General features: G+C 44.2%; 1 long non-coding RNA gene across 1 annotated transcript; it reads right to left on the reverse strand.

Annotated features, from left to right (window-relative positions):
- Window positions 1-219: 219 nt before the first annotated feature.
- Window positions 220-8,202, reverse strand: LOC307199936. Its single transcript, XR_013832274.1, has 3 exons — window positions 8,118-8,202; window positions 1,383-1,557; window positions 220-441 (listed from the first exon to the last, which is right to left on the reverse strand). It is a non-coding gene; the product is annotated as an uncharacterized lncRNA (long non-coding RNA).
- Window positions 8,203-10,566: the final 2,364 nt, after the last annotated feature.

Genomic DNA, 10,566 nt, shown 5'->3' on the forward strand with positions numbered 1-10,566 from the left:
CCTTTTGACTGATTTAAGGTTCCATGTACTCAGGCTAAATGCTCTCCCTTTAACCAGATGTTATTTTTCTCAGGCCCAAGTGACATTGTCGTACAGCCACTCCCCAATTCCGCACTGCTTAATTAAAAAAGAAAGTAACACAACATAAGCATTTTATCCAGATAGCTAAAAATTTATTGAGACAAATGTTTGCCCTGCATTTCACATCCTGCATTGGTATCAGTCCAGTTTGCATTCGGGCTGTGTACACACTAACCCACTTGTAGCATAAAAACATAGTTTTTCTCAATCCAGAATCATTCATGCTCACCTCTTCAAAATGCTGCTTTCAATCTAGATTGATTCCAGATCCTGTTGTCCACAAAGCTGGGTGTGGTTCCTTGCTATGCATTTGCAAACTCTCCCCTTGATTAGGCTATCCATGCCTTTTCTTCCCTGCACCTGCCCCAGGTGAGTGAAGAAGGAGGAGATAAATGGTTTCTTGGTATACACTCACCAACAATGTCAATGGGCAGGAGTGGATAATTTTAAAGAAATTTTTTAGTTTCCTGTTAATAACATTGCTTTGAATGTGTACATTATATTTGACTGTATTCAGTATTGTTTTATTCTGGATTGTTTTACTGGATGTTTTAATGTGTTATAAACCACTTTGAGATCCCCCCCCCTTAAAAATATAAAGCAGTCTAGAAACGAAATGAAAAATAATAATAATATACACTTAAGCTTTGCACAGAATTATCACAGACTTTACTTATTGCATATTATGATGATTTGACCCCAGTGTTTACAGTTACACACCCACACCCACACACACACACACACACACACACCCTGATTTATACTCATGTGCATATCTGCCAGTTGAGGATAACACACCATGCATCTAAGGAAACAGTCTCCACTTCATGGAAGTTTATGCCACAATAAAACGGCTAGTCTTTCAAGTGTCACAAAACTCTCTGTTGTTCTTTCTGCAACAGACTAGCACAGCTACCCCTCTGGAAGTCATTTAGAGTCATGTTTCATTTCACGTTAGAATGTATACACATGTAATATCAAGTAGCAAGTTGTTGTTTCTCAAAGGCTTAGCCACACAGGAATATATAAATGTGAGTATTTTAGCCTCTGGAAATAGGGGAAGATGCAGGGGCTAAATGTCAGATTAATATTTTCCAGCTTAGGCAGTTCATAGGCCTTAAATCTGCTTGCAGATTCTAAAACAAATGTTTACTCAGCCATCCTTTAAAAACATTTTTTTTTTCTTATTTGATAAAAATGGGGGTTGGGGAGCTTGAACAGCCATAATTCATCTTTCCTGATAAAGGTGGGTGGGGTGTTTTGCTTGACGTCTGCAATGCTACCTTCACAGTCCTTCATACCTGTCTGTTCCTGTCTGCTTTTATCCACTGACTGTATTGAGCACCTGATTTCTCATAGCCATTTTACAAGTTGGAGTATGTGAAGGATGACAGGGCAGTAAAGCCTATTCATAGAAGTCCATTTCACATAAATATGAGCTGAGACTATCCACTCCGTTTGGTATACTTCATTCTTCTGGAACAGACACGGGGAAACATGTTTTGTTTTTTAAATTGCTGGCACACATCTTGCAAAAACTGCCGTAAGTGCCAGTACAAAATGGCTGCCGTGGGCAGCAAAAAAAAAATAATAAAAAATCCATCTCCTTTTTTCTTCATGCTATTCACCCTCCATAGTTCTTAAATTGCTTTTGGGTTTCTCTGTCATAGGGTATTCCTGGGTGGATGATTTTAAGGTTCAGACACATTGATACAGTGTCTACTACAGTGGTACCTCGGGTTAAGTACTTAATTCATTCCGGAGGTCAGTTCTTAACCTGAAACTGTTCTTAACCTGAAGCACCACTTTAGCTAATGGGACCTCCTGCTGCTGCTGCGCTGCCGCTGCATGATTTCTGTTCTCATCCTGAAGCAAAGTTCTTAACCTGAGGTAATATTTCTGGGTTAGCGGAATCTGTAACCTGAAGTGTATGTAACCCGAGGTACCACTGTATCTGCAAACCTCAGAGAGACAGCGGAGATCACTGCCAGTTCAAAGGTCAGGCTGAGAACTGGCAAGATTACCAGCAAACCCAATCCCAACAGTAAAACAGTAACTTGGTGCAAACTCCTGATGCTACTTGGAATCTAAGTGACACTTTCCATTAACCGCTGCTGGTGCCAATCATATTGCTCTGCTTTCCTTTGGACCACATCAGCAAGCCCAAGAAGGGGGTCTTGTTGTTTGGGCAGCCCAGAACGTCCATACGCACTGCTCAGACTTGTGCCCTGGGGAATTCACTTTGGTGCTGCTAGTACAGCGGTTTGACTTCACCCCTTGAGGCATACTCCATAGTCTCTCAAGACAGACGGAGGCCAACAACAACAAAAACATCAATTCTTCAGTTGATTTTTAACTGTATTTTTACTGTTTCTCACAACCCTTAGTGCTCTGTTTTGTTTTGATGTGTGCTGCTTTGAGGTCCATTTTGATTAAAAGCAGTGTAAAAAGGTAAAGGGACCCCTGACCATTAGGTCCAGTTGTGGCCGACTCTTCATTGGCCGAGGGAGCTGGCGTACAACTTCCGGATCATGTGGCCAGCATGACTAAGCTGCTTCTGGTGAACCAGAGCAGCACATGGAAATGCTATTTACCTTCCCGCTGGAGCGGTACCTATTTATCTACTTGCACTTTGACATGCTTTCGAACTGCTAGGTTGGCAGGAGCAGGGACCGAGCAATGGGAGCTCATCCCGTTGTGGGGATTAGAACCGCCGACCTTTTGATCGGCAAGTCCTAGGCTTTGTGGTTTAACCCACAACGCCATCTGCGTCCCAAAAGCAGTGTACAAGAATGCAAAACAAATAAATGCCCACTGAAATTTTCACACATACTCATGAGTAAGTGTATTCAGCACCAAGATGGTGCTGAACACACTTTCTCTCCAGCCTTTTCTTCCCCATACTCATTTACATCAATGCCATTGAGCAGAAACTAAAAGGGTTTCTTGAAATACATTGCCATGTCTACAGATGATTTCAATTTATACGGCTATCTTTTTAAAATTCCAGAAGCACTGACAACAAAATATAGTAAGGGTCAAAGAAAGTAGACCGCATTCTTATGATCCTTATGATCCTCAGACGTGCAAATTTTTTCTAACAGCACAGAGTGTGTTTCGCAGGAGATATTTATGGTTCTTTTCAATGGAATTAGGACCTGATGAATTGTAGCATTATACTAGAAACACAGCTGTGATATATGTGGATGTGTGTGTGTTAGGCTGTACTGTACAAGGGATACCACTTCAAAACATAAAAATTTTACTGACATCTTTCTCATACATTCGACGTTCACAACCCACAAATGCCCATGCTGTAAATTTGCAAGTCACATTAATGTGGCAGTAAAATTTAGTGATCTGAAAGCTGCACTTGTAAAATATTTATGAATCCAAATGATTGTCACTGGGAGAAACTGTTCAGTCAGCTCCCTTGCCCAGCACATTCTATCCTTGCCTGGGCTCTCCCTCCACAGGTTATTATAGCTCAGCAAGTCCACAGCATGACGAAGGCACAATATTAGGCCAGAAAATTCAAAGAACAAGCCGTTGTTTTAGAGCAGAGCTTTCCCAACTTTTAACGTTCGTGATACAGTTTTTAAACATGCATCATTTTACAACACAGTAATTCAGTTTTACCAGCAAACCATGTGGGAATGTTCAGGGGTGCAGGAGAGGATATATTGTGAGATTATATCCTAATCCAACTTGTGCTAACAAGTTCCCAAAATATCAGCAGAGTTTATAGGCATTCCCCTATAAGTTCGCAACGGTAACGCTTGCACAGGTTCGCTAGAACCTCTATAATAATTACTCTGGTAATTTCCCCTTTGTTCCCTCTTAAAATACAAGACACGACGCAGTCTTTATAAAAGTATAAAAGAGTTTACTCACGTTCTGTTCACAGTATGATCCCAGAAGGCAGACAGCTTTAAAAGGTTACATACATTCAGAATCTATCTTATAGTAAGATAGTCCCGTCCTCCTCTCTTGGCTGAGAGCCAAGAGAGCATCCTTAGATGTTTCCTCATCGAAGGAAGATGGCCGAGAGAGAGAGTGGCTGCCGGCCCTGTGCTTTTATCATTACCTTTTATCATTACCTGCACAGGTGAGGCTACACCCACCTCTGGTCACATGCGGAGGAAGTCCGTCCCCAGGAAGTTTACCTGCTTGCTGGACCAACATCCCTCCCCATGTTCTAACATGTACACTCTAGGAATGTTGTCATTGACTGCTCCTGTGTTTACATCCCACATACCACTTCTCAGGCAATACAACATTACACAAAGCTTAAACAACTTTATTCAACCACCCAGAGTCCCAGCTTGACACGTAGATTCTGGAAACTCTCTCTTGGTAAGGGTTTCGTCAGGATGTCAGCAGTCATCTCATTGGTGCTGCAGTAGGATAGTTCCACAAGTCCATCCTGGATCATCTGGCATATGTAGTGGTACTTAACCCCAATGTGTTTTGTTCTGGCCAGGAACTTCTCACTCTAGGAATGTTGTCATTGACTGCTCCTGTGTTTACATCCCACAAACCAGACATTCAGCAAACCCCTTTCTAGCCCCGGGAGGGAGCGTTCGTGCAGCTGTCTCCACCAAGTGTAGGATTCATTAGCTGAGATTCGGTATCTGAGTGTTTCTCGTTTGAGTTGGTTGATTTGGTTCCCTTCATTTCTGTTTAGAGTGCTTCTCCATAATTGCCTTAGATCTAGTTTTCCACGTACTTCTTTACATGCCCCCTGAGTTCAACGCACCCCTTCTGTCACCTTTGACTTAACCTTGCGCTGAGACGAAGGCTAGAGCTGTAGCCCTATATAAACTTACCAAGCAGCCCCTCCCACAACTAAATAAATGGGCCTTACTTCTGAGAAAACATGCATCAAATTGTTCTGCACATGCATATAATTGCATTTGAAATATTCCATTATCTATGCTTTGCCAACAAAGGTCCGTATAGTAAAAGCTATGGTTTTCCCAGTAGTGATGTATGGAAGTGAGTGCTGGACCATAAAGAAGGCTGATCGCTGAAGAACTGATGCTTTTAAATTATGGTGCTGGAGGAGACTCTTGAGAGTCCCATGGACTGCAAGAAGATCAAACCTATCCATTCTGAAGGAAATCAGCCCTGAGTGCTCACTGGAAGGACAGATCGTGAAGCTGAGGCTCCAATACTTTGGCCACCTCATGAGAAGAGAAGACTCCCTGGAAAAGACCCTGATGTTGGGAAAGATGGAGGGCACAAGGAGAAGGGGACGACAGAGGACGAGATGGTTGGATGGTGTTCTCGAAGCTACCAGCATGAGTTTGACCAAACTGCAGGAGGCAGTGGAAGACAGGAGTGCCTGGCGTGCTCTGGTCCATGGGGTCACAAAGAGTCGGACACAACTAAACAACAACAACAACAACAACAACAATGCTCACCCCCCATTTACTTTTCCTCCTCTGTACTCTTCCCCAACTTAGTGTCCTCTAGATGTTTTGGGCTACAACTCACCTCATCTTTCACCATGGAACATGCTGGCTGGATGAATATTGTTTGGTTGCTCTATTATCTCACCCAACAGTTGAATCTCCAAAAGTAAACAACATTTAAGAAGGGGGCAAACTTCCCACATTAACCACATTGAAAGCTGGTCTTCTGCATTCCCCCCAAGTTCACAGTCTATCACATCAACAGGACAGTTTTCTCTGCTGGCCTCTCTGTCTTTCTAAATGCCTCTGCAGAAAATGTTGTTAATTTATAAAGGACTGGAATGAGACGACACAAAGGTACAAATCTTATTTTTATGAGATTGTTCCCTCTGGACAGATCCATAAGGCTGAGCTACAGTGCAAGCATCCCTAATAAAGAAGAGAGAAGATGTGCCTTTCAAACAGCACTCAATATGGGTTAACCACTATAGAGCTTAGTGGAAATAATTCTAATGGTGTGTCTATGCTGTTCATCTCACACGATAATGTACCTGGCACAACTTGCTTGGTTTCTTAACGCTAAACTGGGGAGCTCAGAAATCAGGTGCTTATTTTGCTGTGGTGTCTCTTGATGCTCCGTAATGGTTGCTTGAAAAATGTTTAGATGATTCCCCTCCCCCCCCCCCCGCTTCTCAAGATCAAAACATGTTTTGTTATTTGGTGACCAAATTGGATTGCGACCAGGTGGAGAGGGATTACCCTCCGTCCTCTCAAATTTCTATTAGCTCCAAGAGACTGTTTCCATTGACACCACCGGAAGCTTCACTCCTGGGTCAAAGGGTGCTTCCAGGCTATCGCTATTTTTGGGTGGGGTTCAATCACATACATGCAGATTAAGGTTGTGTGTGATGGCCTGGGAATCCGATTCAGAGGCTGAACCGGAGGAATCCCAGCCTGCACGGGAGTCCCCGCCTCCAGGGCCGGCTGAGCTGGGGCAGGGCCTTGATTCTGAAGCGCCTGCACCTGTGCCAGATCCTCAGGAGCAGGCACCAGGTGAATCCACTCTGGCTCTGGAGGTGGTTGAGGACTCAGTGCCTACAGGTGAGTCTCCCCCTGGGCCCAGTAACCCTTCAGCCTCTCCTGAACTGCAGAGGCTCAGGGCAGAGAGGCGAAGGGAACTGGTTTCTCCCAGGAGGAGTGCTCGCCTTAAGGCCAGGAGAGGCGGGTCTCCTGGGGGCCGGGACCGCCCCTGGCCTCAGAGAAGATAAAGGCCAGTCAGCCCGGTCCCAGGTTGTGGGAGCAACGTCGTTGAAGAGCTGTTTTGGCCAGCATCCAGTCCTGTTCCCCCAGAGTTCCTGTCCTTGCCTGGCTTCTCACTGTGGGCCCCGCTTTGCCCGTGGAGGACTGCCTGCCGACCCTCAACTCAGGTCCTGGACCTTGCCCCACGGTAACCTCCCCCCTGGACCAGCACATTGTTCCATTCTAGTCGATTGGATTATCTTGCACAATGAACCCGGTTCTCCAAAAAAGAAAGAAAGAAAGAAAGAAAGAAAGAAAGAAAGAAAGAAAGAAAGAAAGAAAAAGACAATAAGGAAAATACACTCCAGTATGGGATAGCACTTCCTTTGATGTAACATCATTTAACGCCCCTGCCCTGCAAACAAATCAGAACGAATATTCACTAAAGGGACAGTGTTATCTATTCCCTCTGCAAACCAATCAGGGTGAAATAAACAGGTAATCTGAAAGCAGAGGAGTCAACTCCTAGGGACCGAGGTACCTTCAGTCCCCCCATAAAATATTTGAGGGGGCCACGCCACCCCCAAAGATTATGGGCATTGCCATTCAAATTGTGTGCATGTGCTGCATCTTATGATCAATTATGTAGGGTGGGGATTACCTTGCCCCTCCCCCAATATGGCCGGTGTGGTGTAGTGGTTAAGAGCGGTAGACTCGTAATCTGGTGAACTGGGTTCGCGTCTCCGCTCCTCCACATGCAGCTGCTAGGTGACCTTGGGTTAGTCACACTTCTCTGAAGTCTCTCAGCCCCACTCACCTCACAGAGTGTTTGTTGTGCGGGACAGGAGGAAGGGAAAGGAGAATGTTAGCTGCTTTGAGACTCCTTCAGGTAGAGATAAAGCGGGATATCAAATCCAAATCTTCTTCTTCTTCTTCTTCTTCTTCTTCTTCTTCTTCTTCTTCAAGTTGACACCCCTGTCTGAAAGTGCCTTAAAATATCAAAAAGGCCTGTCTTCCTTGTGTCCCACAGCACATCAGATCCATGACCACCTGCTTATAGGCAATTAAATATTTTGGGTTGTATCCAGACTGAGCTAGTTACAATTACATCCCATTGATTTCAATGGGATCTAAGTTCAATTAACTTAAAGCACAATCCTTTGCATGTGCACTCACAACTAAGCCCTATGGAGATCAATGTAATGATCTCTGGCAAGCAAGCATGCCCCAATAAGAAGTAATGACTCCCAGCAAGTTTATGTACGTCTGTTTACCAAAAAAAAAAACCCAGAGCCCGGCTTCTTGCCTGCTCACATTTACATTTGTTGGTCAGTCTGAAGTTTCGCCCCTCCCACAGCAGGGAAGATGCCAGACTCCCACCTTTCTCGCCTTGCCCTTCCTTTGCCATCTGATTTCATCCAAATGCCTAGAACAGGGATTGAAAGGCTGACATCCCATCTCCTCCCCACTCTCACTCGACACAGTCTCAGACCTCTGCTTATCTGCTGATTGCCTAGCAACACTCTGGCTGCCTTCCAACTCTTCCTCTTCTTAGGAGCTAATAGAGTCTTCCCCATGAATTGGGGTTGGACAACACTTTCTTGATTCTGTCAGCCAATTCTCACCCGCAGAGTTGATCCCTCGTTCACTTAGTTCAGTCTCTGAGTCTAACTCATCCCCTGTGCTCTGGGGGGGCCACGTTCCTGACAATCAATGAGACTAACTCCTAAAATGTGTTTTGGACTGTAGTCTTAGGATTCAACCCATGGTGTCCACCCCTGATAAGGGCATGATGCAGGAAAAAGTACTCAAAGTGAAAACAATGGAATGAGACTTGGCCACCACTAGCTCAGCTTAATCCTTGTTTATTTAAAGTAATTTCTGGACTGCTTTTCAGTTAAAAATAAATCCGAGGGTTGTTTACAACAATGAAAGAGGAGCAATCACTGTATCAATAAAAGACAACAATAAAACAGGGGGGAATCACAATTAGAATACTAAGGTCATTGAAAGCTGGCATAAATGTTGGGAAATGCTTCTGCAAAAAGATATATATTTTTGGTCAATGACAGAAACAGGTGGAATATCATTTCAAAGTTTGTCCCAGGTACGGAGAAGGCCCATTTCTGTGTCCCCACAAGATGCTTTCTCCCCCAAAAAATTAGGGATTGAGCATTCTGCATGGTGGAAAGCCTTAGATTGTGTGTGTATTTTCTAATACTTATCACTCACTGACAGTGCTTGGATCTGCAGAGTGTGTGACCATCACAAAATCTAAACAGTAGCTCCTCTGCAAGGCTTCATTTTAAAGTGCCATCTGGGGTGAATTAGGCTGCTATTCAGACCGTGGTGCTTCTGCAGATGGCGAGGTGTAAATGTGTTTTACAGGAATGGTAGATTATGTTCTCGTGATGTCTGCCGCTTTTATTAGGCGCTGAAGCACCAGAATTCCAGAAAACACAAGGAATGACAAAAAAAGAAGAAAAGAAAATGCCTTCTGAGCTTAAATTACAGCCACATCTAACGAACGGAGAGGTGCTTTCATTTTACCGGGGCATTTCTTTTCAACTCCTGCAGGTTACGTGGGCCCCATGATCATAACAGTAAGCATAAGCTCCAAAGGTATCCCAAGAGATATCATTAGTCACATATTACATCCTTTTCTAATTTGTACACTTACTTGGTTGCAAGGTTTCACAGGACTGCTGAAACCTCCAGAATTTCACGATTCCCTCAGCAATCTACAATAGCCCCTTAGTCTGAACGACATGTATTATTTCCTCGGCGAACATGTGATGCAGGCGGGTTACTAAAAGATTTATGATAAGGAAGCTGAGAAGTTTTATTTCCAACCTAATTGAATACATCATTGCTTTGTGTTCTAAAAAGGGTGCATTGATGTATGGCACCCTCTCCATGCCCTGCGCTCGGGTCGCCTGCTGAAAGAAAGCTTTACTCCATGACAGAATGCAGATTTTGATAGGAAAGTTATGGGTGCTAAGAAGTGTGCTTCAGAAGCGGGATTACAATGTGTAAATCACAACACAGAATAACTCTTACAGCGACGGAAGAATTTCATTTAAAACAACGCCAGCATTTTTTACGGGTGAAAACCTGTCTGAGTGGCAACGCGAAAGACTCTCAGGCTGAAACTAGGCATGATTATGTTAGACCCACTTGTAAGTTGCAAATAGGGTGGCCTGGTTATCAGGGCTAAAGGAGCACAGAGCTTTCCCCCTCCTTAGCTCACCTCTGGCAGCCTGATGTCCTAACTCCAATATTTGGAGCAAGCCCAGATTGGGGGCAGAGCGTCTGGAGCAACAGACTGAGGCTGTGTACACATTACTACCTGGAAACACAGCGAGGTTGTTCCCTCTTGCTGCATTTCAAATCACACTTGTACTTTGGCGTACATATCAGTACGGTTGGATGAGTCTTTCAAGTCACCCTGTTTGTCCACACCAGTGGGCAGAGAGGGTGTGTGGATGCCTTCATATGGTTTACATTTTCAAATTGGATTGACACTTGTTTAGAGGAAAACCCATCAAAACACAGTGTTTCTTAAGAAACTATGGGATAGAGGTGAATTGTGGGCAATGTTGTGTGTGCATTCACAGACCAGCGGGGAGGAAAGGAAGGCACAGGAAGATGGAGGAGTCAGCTCCCCAAACCCCTTAAATCAGACACCACCACCTCTTTCTCCCATTAAGACAGACCCAGGTTTAAACTCTGTCGTATCTGTATTATGATCCCCTATGTAAATGTGACAAGGTGCCAGAGATTCTTTTACACATCCACAGCTATTTCTATTGCATATCAGTAGAAGGGG

Source organism: Podarcis cretensis, assembly GCF_951804945.1.
Source record: "Podarcis cretensis genome assembly, chromosome: 12".
Taxonomy (NCBI): domain Eukaryota; kingdom Metazoa; phylum Chordata; class Lepidosauria; order Squamata; family Lacertidae; genus Podarcis; species Podarcis cretensis.